We start from the raw sequence: 13,074 nt of genomic DNA, 5'->3' as shown, positions 1-13,074 counted from the left end.
AACATTAAATAATATTATTATAAAGGGGTATTTTTTAATTTTAAAATAATAATTATAGTTTTCAATTTAATATTAAATAACAAGGTCAAATTTGACATTTCACAACTCATTTAACAAGTCGATCACAACTTTTGGGGTAACTTGATAAGTTTTGTTAGTTCATGGAGTTTTTTTTAATTCTACGAGGGGTGTTATGCACGATTTTGAAACTGTAGGAGGGTTTTATAATTTTAACCCTAAAGAAAACACAATCCAAATTTTAAATAATCATAACTTTCAATCTAGGGAGAGTTACAAGACAGTTAATAACGAGGGTACGCAATTCCCAAACTCTCCAGAAGGTAAATGCCTTAATAGCTATATACAGTGGACAATTGTTTAAAGTTTGTAAAATGACAAGTATTATTTGGTAGACTCTGGGTATGCCAATCAACCAAAATTATTGGCTTTCTATTGTGGCTAATGCTACCACTTACAAGAGTATCGTAGGTCGGCTTTTAGGCCAACACGAGGTAGAAACGAAGTATACAAACATAGGCACTAATTTTTGTGAAATGTCATTGAGCGTTGTTTTGGGATGTTTAAGATGAGATTCCTTATCTTGAAGCAAATGCCTACATATAATTTTGAAGCTCAGGTTGCTATTGTGATAACTTATTGTACACTTCACATCTTCGTAATAATGGAGGCACAAGTGGATGAAATATTTGATGATTAAACCCCCGAATCATCTTCATTATTAGAACTTGAAAAGATGAAGAGGATGATGTTCATGTTATTGTGACGCAGACTAAGTTGCGACAAATGAATCAATTACATGAACGTATTGCTAATAGTGTATGGAATAGACTGTAACACCATTGATATGCAATTTAGGTGTTTCAAACAATGGATAACTGTAATAAGTAGTTGTACTACTTAATTTTAACTATGTTTTAGGATTTGGATAACTGAAATAACTCGTGGCAATGATAGATTAAACGTTTTTACACTTATATATGCAATAATGTATGAAATTCATGGTGAGGGGCCACCTTGTGTATGTAGAAGGGATCCAATGTAACTTTATATGGTTGGAACTACAAAGAATTATGGATGTGTAACGACCCAAATCCGGACATCAACAGAATGACATACAACACTATGTTAAACATGTATGTCTTAATGTAATACAACGCGCTTTCCCGATTTCCCTCCCACCCACACAAACCTAACTCACACCAACATCGTTAACATAAGCCGACCTAAGGCAACTCTTTGGCGTTACGAAGGAAATTGGCTAGCTAAACCTGACCTAGGGCAACTCTGTAACGTCATTTGGCACCTAGATAACTTAATTGTACACGTTCAAATCTGACACATACTCCTTCTAGGTTGGGTTAACCTCACGGACTCATGGCAACTCAATGACACATGATTTTCGCAAACATTGTGTATATATAAAAATCAAGGACCCATGACAACTCCATGGCGCTCGGTTTTGTACTTAAGAATATCATCTTTACCCAATTCTTTGAAAAATCATCCTCCACTGTCAAACTCATCCTTTTCACCCACCCAATGATAAATGCTATGAATGTAACCATGCATTTGATCAATCTAATTTTCATGAAAGAGTCATCATATCAATATAATCATACCACCTTATAATACACTTAGCATGATTTATCAAGGAAACATTTCATTAAGTGTCTAACATGCAATTTAACTAGTAGGATTCTCTTAACATCCATATCACGATTTTAACAACTTTAACAACCCAACCATTCACAATTTCATATGCAAGATCATGGAAAGTTACTTTGTAATACTACTTCCACATATGAACACTTTACTAACCATTATATCACATAGCACAAGAATCCACCTTTTCATCATCTCCAAGCATGGTAATTTTATACATCTAGTAACTAATTAAACAAGTAATCAATTATAAAATAGCATGTTATATACATAACACCATACAAAAATTCACAAAAATCAAAAGAATTGCAGTTTAGACACCCCTACCCCAATGAAGATAAAGCCAAATAAGCAATTAGCCAAACCCAAAATTCAAAATCCCCAAAATGCTAGCAATTTTGGTGTCAAAATATAGCTCTTGATGAGTACTTCAACTTTGTCTTCCCACTCTAAGCCCAAATCACACCCCTAGTGGCTCAAGTCATGGCTTGAAGCATGTAGATTTATAAATGTAGCGAGAGAAAGAACTTTTGTAGAGAGAGGAAGTGTTTGGCTAAAAATGGGGGAGGAAGAGAATGGTGGTGCAAAGCTAAAAATCTAAAAATTATTCTCCTCCACTCCTTTTGGTCAAGGTGGGGTGTAACGACCCAAATCCACTTGATCCGGATCATTAATCGGGTCCTTACCCAACCCAAAATCATCCAAGGGTAACACAGTCATTTCATGTTAAATTAATATTTTTAAAGTCCAATAAGGACAACATGGTCATTTGCCACAATTCAAATGATTTGTGACTCAAAGGGCACAATAGTCATTTGCTCGTATTACATAATAAATAAGACAAAGTCTAGGGTAATATAGTCATTTCTATGGTTAAAATATAATTATTGTATTTTACTGAACCTAAAAATGTGTAACAATACACTTGAGTGAGTGGTCAAGGACAAAATGGGAAAATAAGTCAAAAATGTTTACCACACAGGAACCGGTCAACGTGTATACATCACACGTCAACTGGTTTGGGATGTGTACAGTGATATTGCTCACTGTCAAGATACCGGTCGACGTGTGGGGTTATTCACGTCGACTGGTTGGAGACGTGTACAGTGAAAAAGTTCACTGCCAAGATACCAGTCGACGTGTGGGAAGCTACACGTCGACTGGTTCAGGTCATTCGGTCGATGTATGGGGCTTCGCGTCAACTGGTTCTGGGTTATCCATACTTAATTGTTCACTGTCCAAAGAATACCAAGATACACCAACATTTGATAATCAGCCACCCGCACCACTACACTCACGTATAAATTTAAATACATTTCAACACCTAATACAATAACAACAACCACGTTGTTAACATAATTTACCACACGTTACACTAAAGGATTTAGTGTGATTAAAGCTTAATTACATTTCCCTAATGGCCATATACAATATGAACCTAAATACATCACTCGTTGCAAAATAATACATTTTTAGTCAACAATTTACAAAATTAGGCCCAAATACAAAAGATAGCAAAAGATAGATTTTCCTACTCCAAGCTAACGCTGGGGTGGATTATCATCCGCTATTTCTTTTCTGTACCCTGAAAAATGTAAAATAATGGGGTGAGCTAAACGCTCAGCAGGAAATGTCTAAGATACACCTCTTATGACCCTGTAAATCCATATAGAGAATAAAAAGCAAGAGAACGGGATCATATTTAGGGAATCAAGTAAAACCACTATCTCATCACTAACATATATATCTCAATCAACTACCAAATGCACCATGTGCCAATGATATGCTATGCCAAGCAATGTCACTCCCCGTTTCTGAAACATACCGTTTCAACTTCCAAATCGTTAGTGTAATCCGACCCAAGGCACCTCCAAGGCGTCACGAAAGGGGGATTGATTAACTATCCACGACCACAAGGCACCTCCAAGGTGTCGCATCCGACCTAGTTAACTCAATCTCATGTCATCTCTAGACTACACTAACACCACGGACCACTAAGCGCCTCCTAGGCCTCCGGTTTTCGTAAACACTTTTCAAAATCATTTCCCAAAACACATTTCATTTTGTTTTTTAAAAAAAAAACATTTTTTTTTTCCTTTTCTTTCCCAATGGATGCATGAATACTCCATGCCACAATTCATTATTTCAACCACAAAATTTTCACACATGTTATCTATCATAAATTTCTAAAACACACAACTCATACTTTCAATTCAACATCAATTTAGCATAGAAAGCATATAAGACATGAATTCAACTTCATATAGGCATATTTGATCATCACACAACAATTAACAAATAGTTACATGTTCCATAATTAACATTAAGACAATTTTTGCTAGAGTTATACAAATTGAGCATGTTAGACGTGAATTTAAGCAAGAAAGCTCACAAAAGCACAAGAAATTATACATTAAAGCACCCTTACCTCAAGAAATGAAGAAAACCCCAATTTGAGCCCTCAAACCCGAAATCCCTAGTATGCACAAATGCTGAAATTGCTTACACCCACTTGCAGATCTCGCCGAGCTCTCCAATTCGCCGCAAACGGCACCCAAAAATTCCACAAGATGAGAGAGTAATTTAAGCTTGAATTTGGTAAAGAAAAGAAAAGAAAAAGAGAAGAAAAATGAGGGAGAGAAGGCCTTACAGGGAGAGAGAGAAGATTGAGACCAATGTGGTCTCTTGACCACTTAATACAAATTAGTGGTGGGTCCTACCACTAAAGAATTTTCTTTTAACTTTTCTTTTCATTTCTTTTCCACCACACATATATAATACCCACATAAAAACTATACAAATGCTACACAAAACACATGAAATAATAAAAATGGCATGCAAGTGAGTTCCCCAAAACTCCCGTACACAACAAATCCGGCAGCGGTCCCACCCGGGACCGTCAGGCCCGAAAAAACGGAAAAATGCTGAAATGGCAACCGGTGCATTTTCAAGATTCCTGAACTCAATGGAATACCCCAACCAACTCTTTGACACACCCGGCACATCCCACGGTGCTCGGCACATAATTCGTGAAAAAACGAAAATGCCCTCACAGAACCAGCAAATTCCAGAAAATGGAAAATGGCAAAAAATGGAAACATTACATGGGGTCCATGTGTCATGCCAAAAGTTCAAAAATGCACTTCTAAGCCTCCACTAATTGCTTACATGCCATGAAATATCTGTACACATATATTGTGAGCTGTACGCAGCGGAATGTAGTTAGAAAGTTTTGTTTATTTTTAAAACAGATCTTGTGTTTTTCTAACTTACTTTATTTTAGTAATTAATAAATTAATATCATGCAATCTAAAATAAAACAAAGTAAAGTTTGAGATGACACTGGGATTTTAGCGAGGAAACCCCAGTTGATAAAATACGTCAACTGTCTGCGTGGGAAAAACCTCGTGGACTGTGCAGTCCAAAGTAAACCGATCCACTATGCTTGAAACAAAGTACACTGAACTTTGACTCTGGCTCACACCTTATCATTCTACTAAACACCAACTGCTGACAATTCTCTGGCTTTGCGACTCCCCGTCCAACAACAACTTGACCTCAGGCTTATGCTTGATATTTGTAGAAGATTAGCAGGTAGATCAGACAACACTCCTCGAATGTTCCAACCCTTTCAAAGTATGATCGCTTTTACTTCTATTCAACTTCTGGATTTGATGTAAAAATAAATCTGCTTTTGTTTGATCGATGTAGATACAACTGTATGATCACGATTATTCGAACAATACAACTCTAAACTCACTAAGTGTTATGTGTATATGTTCTAGAAAGACAAACAGAAAATTCTCTAAGATTCTAAGACAAAAATCTTCCTAAGGCTTTTTGAGAATAACAAACTGATAATGCAAAAGCCGTGAATAAACCAATGTATATGACATGGTTTATATGGAGTATAGAATGACCTAATCCCTCTGAAAATAAGGAAAAAATTATGCATAGGATTTGGTACAATTCTAGACCAACTGGGAAACTATTCAAAAAAGAAAACTAAAAGTTGTTTAGCAAGCAAGACTTCTTGAACCTGTTCGATAAATCTTAAACCGGTTCAAGATGGACAGAATGTAAAATCTCCACTCTGTTGAAGTTGAACCTATTCGATTATTCTTGAACCAGTTCAAGATGGACAAAATGTAAAAACTTGTTCTGAACCTTCCAAAACCCTTCCTAAATGTTCTCATTACTCCTCAAAACTTCTTAAAGCATTGTTCTCATCATCTCAGAGTGTAGTATCTTATGAACACTTGAACTTCGTATCCGATCTTCAATCTTTAAAATTTTGAACGAAAACTTGTAACTCGATCGGACTTATTTTGACAATGGAATTAGCCAATTACAAAATATATATCTCACAATCTCCTCCTTTGGCAATTTCGTGACAAAACCTTAAAAACAATTTTCGCAATCTACCCAAAGCAGAAAAGTAAATTACATTATTTGTTTAAAGGCAAAAACACGAAATAGGATCACCGTTCTTCTTGGATACAAGGCTTGACCCGTTTCCTGCACACTATCAAGCAACAACTACCAATGAAGTTTAGTAAATTAAAATTTATAAAAACTCCCCCTTAAGTAAATATCCAAAATTTTATCTCCCTCTTAACATCACATTTATTCTCCCCCTTTTTGTAACAAATTGATAAAACATAGAGACAAATAATAGAACAAATAATTCCAATCCAAAAAAGTCAATTAAAGCAAATTCCTAGAATATCCAAAAATAATGACAATGTGATCAATAACCAAACAAAGCATGATGTTATGATGCATGAAAAAATAACATTAAAAATAGCATCAGTGTCTCCTCAACCACTCAGAGAAAGTAAACATCATCTTTAGTATCCACCACTCTCCTCCTCATCCTCATCTTCCTCATCCTCATCTGTATACTTATCCCCTTCGTTATCTTCAGTTCTTAGAGATGGATCTGGAGATACAGGCCTGTAGACATCCTCATCCGGAACTCCTGACGGCTGTCCTTTCAGCTGAGTCATCTGTAGTTTGAGATCTCGGATCTCAACCATCATCCTGTCAAACATTGCTGTCTGTTGCTGAAGTAGATGAGAATACATGACATTAGCATCTGCTCTTGTGAAAGTTTCTCTTAGAGGAAATAGCTAAGTAATCTCTGAAGCTTGTGATGACCCCTCATCAACAGTTCTCCTGGCTTTCCTAGCATTCTCTCGAGCAGTCTTTTACTTGTTCAAAGCACGAGAATCCAATTCTATCACGATAGGCTTATGGTAAACCCTTGGAGGAATCTGCACATTATTCTTCTTAAGGATTTCTATGATGATCATGGGAAACGGAAAAGAATACTTGCGCGAGTTTTTCTTGTAATAAGCTATTATAAGCTGCACAATAGAATATGCAAGCAGGATAGTCTTATTATTAGCAAGAAAATAAAGCACTTTTGCTCGCTCAAGAGTTAGTTCATCCTTCTTTCCGAAGTAGCCCAAATTAGCCATAGCAAACAAGTTGAAGAAGGCCGCTTCATCTGTCAGAATTCGAGCTGGAATACTATTTTGATTCAAAGAGGAGTTCGGCACACATATCTTTGGAACAATCCGGGAAAAATCAGGACTCGTGACTGTCAAAGGCAGAGTATTTCCAGTCAACTGACAACTGTCCTGAAGACCAAGGATAGTTTCAATATCCTTCTCATCAACAGTATAATCAACTCTAAACAAAGATACGATGAAGTAGGAGTCATGAACCTCACGGATATAAATAGCTAACCATATCCAGACAATAAAAGCTTTTGCCAAGCTTAATGAAGAAAAGCCAATCATGCGACTTGATGTAGTTCATGAGCTCGCGTCCTGCTATGTCTTGAAGTTTCTGAAGATTGACATTCCTCTCTGTCTTGATTAGACCATCCCTGTAAATAGAGAGATTCACTTTCCAAGCATCTTCATTGTGGAAGTGGGACTCAGCAAATTCAATCATTCTGATGCTAGAAACTGATGGATATCTCATTGGAGCCGTGCTTGGTGCTTGTGAACCATTTTGAGGTTCTTGTATGATGATGCTTGTTCGGGACCTTTTTAGAGGTCGTGGATTTGCAATTCTTTTCCCTTTTGCTTCCTGAGTCAGTTTAGGAGCCATGGTACGGTCTTTAGGAATTTTCTCACTTTGAAGCTTGCAACTCTTTCAGGAATTTTATAAAACTCTTGGTGTGCAACCCCAAAAGTGTTTATAGAAAAGCTTGTTGATTACAACTCAACAATCACCTTAGAAGCTTTAATCTCCTCAATTAACTCAAATGATTAACCAATCCTCTAAGTTGTAATCCCAAACTCCACAAAACTCATTTAAACCCATTTTACAACTTCTAATCCTCATAATCTTCAATTCTTGTCTTCAATCTCATATGTAGCATGTAATGATCAATTATATATCATGGATAAATGACAAAAATATGATACAATGTATATAGATATATATGTGTGAGATGTGGGGAGAGAGAGAACAAGAGATCTGGAGAGACATTGCACAAATGAAGTAAAACATGAGGTTTAAAACTCAAAATCCCGAGCCCTTGAACCGGTTCAAAAAGGGCAGTGCTCTTTAGTGCATAAAGGCTTGAACTGGTTTAGCCCTATTGAACTGGTCCAAGATGGGCAGTCACTTTAGGCTTGGCCTATTGACTTGTTTGAATCGGTTCAAGACCCCCAGTCTTGAATCCATAGTGTATATTTAAAAAAAACTTTTCCAATTAATTTCCAGAAAATATTCTAACACATTGGTGATTAAAAACATCAACAAAAACAAACTAAAAACCTAAAAACAAATCAAAATCTTTTTGAATTTTTTTTTTTATATTTTATTTTAGAACTAAAATCTAAATCACCAATCATTAAAATCATCCAGTCAACACATGATTCAAAACCCTTTCAGAGAATTTTTAAAAATATCTTAGAGAACAAATATTTAACTTAACAGATTTTTCAAATAATTTCAAATCTCAGAAAGTAATCACAACATGAAATCAAACTTGCAAATTTTACTGAAAAATTTAGAAATTAATCTAGCAAGTTCATGTATGTGTGTGAAATCTAATCTAATCCATCTTCAGTTGAATTTCAACAAATTATTGTCTAAATCTTATTATCGAAAAGCATCAAGAAAAAATTATTTTGAGCAATTTTTTTTAAGCAAGACGGATTTCACTCTAAAGAGTAGTCAACGATTCCCCAACTCAACTTATCTTCACTTTGAGCTTTAATTCACAATTTAATGGGAGCTTTCGATCAAATCTCAATAGGTAGCATTTTCCTTAGCAAAGTATTCAACGACTTTCACATTTCTTTCTTTCTTTCTTTTCAAGCTGAATATTTTTCAATTTTTTTTTAAGCTCCTATTTTTTTTTTAGACAATAACCTTTATAACTTTTGTGAACAATAAACCCTAGTCAACAAATCAAAAGATTTTCAATCAAATTTGTCAGAAATGAACTAGTGTACAAAAGTTTATGAACTTAAGAGATTCAAATCTAAAAATCCCCTAAACAATGCAAATCATCTTTCAATGTATAGATTACAGACAAAAAATCTATTTTTATTCAAATTATCATGTGTCTCAATTTGCATTCAAAGATAGATCAGAAATTCTTCAAAAGAATTTTCACATGCATATCAAGAAGATTATGATCAGAAATTTAAAACCCTAACCAAACCCTAACAAGTGATCCAATGACAACAAAATTTTCTTTTAAACACAAGCCATGATCACTGAATTTTGTAAGACTCAGTTTGAAGGTGAATTCCTTTTGGAATCTAGTTCCAAGGACTCAACAGACACAAAATTGATCAAATTAGATTTTTTGATCCACACTGTCTTTATTCTTACTTCCTGAAATTCTCTCTCATTCTTTACCTCTTTCTTAGGCAAATTTACAGCTTTAGAAAACTTAGGTGGCATAAAATTCCTTTTCTTTTTAGAAAACACCTTTTTCTTAGCTTGAATATTATGAGAAAGAATTTTCGAAGACTTTTTCTTTTTCCTTTGAAAACATAAGTGATACATATGTCCAGTTTTACCACAGAAAGTGCAATGCAACAGTTTAGGCATGTAAGACATATCAGAATACAATGAATCAGACAAACAAGGTTTAAGCATATCAGCAGGTTTAACAAAAACTATTTTACCTTGACTACTAAAAGAGCCTTTAACAAATCCTAACCTAGTCTTATCTTTTACATCCTTACCCATGTTGATTATCTTATTTAAACTATTTTGACTTATCTGGAACCTTTTTAGTTTATCTTTTTTCAGATTTCAATTCAATTTCAAGATAATCATTTTTCAAAGCAAGACATTCCTTCAATGAGTTAGCAATACTTACCTTATCCTCAAGAACGATAATCTGCTTCTCAAGCTTAGTGATGACAGAATTGCCTTTAAAAACTTACCTTTGGCCTTCATCAATCTATTTCTTCAGATCTTCATTCTCTCCTTTTGCTTGGATAAGCTCCTTTACTAGTTTATTGATTGCCTGTTTTACCTCCATGGTTTCTTTGACCATATTTTTCAATTTTTCATCGTCTTTTTCAGCCTCTTCCACCTGTTCATCATGAACTTCACTGTCTTCATTATCTAAAATGTCAGAGTCAGATAAAGAAACGACATGAGGACCTCTTTCAAGAAAAACAACATAAGAAAAATCATTAGAATTATCCTGAAGAGAATCATTATCACTTAAAGTAGAATTTTCAGATATAGAAACTTTCATTACTTTTCCTTTATTCCTATCATTTTGTTCTTTCCTAGGACTAGGACAAACATTGGATGCGTGACCTTTGCCACCATAATTCCAACAAATAAATTCTGTTTCTTTTGATTCTTCTACTTTCTTTTCATTAAACCTAAATTTTGACGTTTTGTCAAAATTATGAGGATTAGCCATGTTGCTATTCCTTCTCCTTAGCTGTCTTTGCAAAATCTGACTAAATTGCCTTGACAAGAATGCAAGATCATCATCACAATTGTCATCCACAGAATTCTCAACCTGTGTAGATTTTAAAGCAAGATTTTTCTCTTTCTGATTTAAATCAAAGTTTTGCATCTCAAAAGTTTTTAATGAACCTACCATCTCATTAACTTTATAGGTAGTCAAATCCCAATGTTCAGTGATGGTTTCAACTCTAATCTGGAATTTTTTAGGTAAAAACCTTAAGATTTTCTCACAGATTCTCTTATCACTAACTTTTTTACCTAAGTGACGCAGTTTAGAAATTATTTAAAAAAGACTAGAATAAAAGTCAGAAAAGGATTCATCTTCTTTCAACACGATGTTCCCAAATTTATGAGATAGTAACTGAATTTTGGACAACTTCACTTTTGAAGTTCCTTCATGTGATACCACTCGATTCTAGAGCCACGGGTGATCAAATTGAATGCTGTGCTAAAGTGAAGCCCTGTATCAAGAGCCTCCTGAAAACTCTGCCAAAAGTGAGACGTGAATCGCGGATTCTTATCCGAAACAATGGATATAAGAACCCCGTGAAGTCTGACAATCTGCCTCACATACAGTCCACTCAATCTCTCTGCATTGTTTGTCACTGCCATGGGCAAGAAGTGAGCCGTCTTAGTTAACCTATCAACTATAACCCAAACAGCATCATTCCCTGCCTGAGACCTCGGAAGTCCCGTTACGAAATCCATAGTGATATGCTCTCATTTCCACTCAGCTACTGGTAATGGTTACAATAACCCTGCCGGTCTCTGATGCTCTGCCTTTACTTGCTGACAAGTAAGGCATCGAGCCACAAACTATAAAACATCTCATTTCATGCCCTGCCACCAAAACTGTCGCCGCAGATTGTGATTCATTTTTGTACCACCAGGGTGAACTGCGAGCCGAGAGTGGTGAAAATCCCAAAGAACGTTTTCTCAACAAGACAAAGGAACAAACATCATCCCCTTGTACCTGAGACCACCGTCTGAATGTAAGGCCCAACCCTCTACATTCTCGCCGCCTGAAATCCGAACATGGATGGCCTTTATCTCCCCATCCTCCAACTGTGCCTCAATAACTCCACTAACAAGTGCCGGTTGAGCCACAAGGCTAAACAAAATAGTCGGTGAAACATCCTCATAACACTGTAAACCAAGATTTGCAAGCTCTTCTAGCATCTTCCATCGGTGAATGGAAATGGTAGCAAGAGTTCCCCGTGACTTCTTACTCAATGCATCGGCCACACATTGGCCTTACCCGGATGATACTGTCATTCAAAGTCGTAATCCCCCATGAACTCAACCCATCTGCACTGTTTCAAGTTCAAATCCTTCTGAGAGAAGAGATACTTGAGACTTTTGTGGTCGGAGAAAACTTCAAACTTTTCCCCATACAAATAGTGTCTCCACCCCTTCAGGGCAAAAATAACTGCTGCCAACTCTAAATCTTGTGTCGGATAGTTCAACTCGTGAGTCTTCAACTGTTGAGACCCATAAACAACCACCTGTTCTGTCTACATCAAGACACAATCTAAACCTTCTTACGAAGCATCACAAAAGATCACATAACCAAACCACGTTCAGGAATGATCAAAACTGGAGTCGACGTCAACCTGACCTTCAACTCCTGAAAAGCAAACTCACATGCCTCGTTCCATATAAACTTAACCCCCTTGCGGGTAAGTCGAGTCATAGGTGCCGCTAGACGAGAGAAATCCTGAACAAATCTCCAGTAGTAGCCAACTAGGCCAAGAAAACTCTGAATCTCAAACACTGTCTTCGGACGCTCCCAATCCATCACTGACTCAATCTTCGTTGGATCCACTGCAACACCACCCCTTGACACAACATGTCCAAGGAACTTCACTTCCGGTAGCCAAAATTTGCATTTCTCGAACTTGGCGTACAACCGGTTATCCCTAAAGATCTGCAACACTGTCCTCAAATGATACTCATGCTCCTCCACTGAAGCTAAGTATACAAGAATGTCGTCCACGAAAACCACTACGAACTGATCAAGATGGTCACTGAATACGCGGTTCATTAAGTCCATAAAAGCTGCTGGAGCATTGGTCAAACCAAATGGCATCACCAGAAACTCATAATGGCCATACCGTGTGCGGAAAGCGGTCTTGGATACATCCTCATCCTTAACCCTCAACTGATAGTAACCCGACCTCAAATCAATCTTTGAAAAACATGTGGCTCATTTCAATTGATTAAACAGGTCATCAATCCTAGGCAAAAGATACCTGTTTTTTATTGTGACGTGATTCAGCTTTCGATAATCGATGCAAAGTCTCGAGACCCATCGTTCTTCTTCGCAAAAAGAACCGGTGCTCCCCAGGGTGAAGCACTAGGACGAATAAAGCCCTTAGCTTTCAAATCATCCAATTGAGCTTTAAGCTCATCAAGCTC

This window comes from Cornus florida, unplaced genomic scaffold, assembly GCF_030987335.1.
Source record: "Cornus florida cultivar Cherokee Brave unplaced genomic scaffold, ASM3098733v1 CherokeeBrave_3.0.0_Hap2_Chr11, whole genome shotgun sequence".
NCBI lineage: Eukaryota > Viridiplantae > Streptophyta > Magnoliopsida > Cornales > Cornaceae > Cornus > Cornus florida.
The sequence above is the reverse complement of the archived record's forward strand: the minus strand, read 5'-3'. Positions refer to the sequence as shown.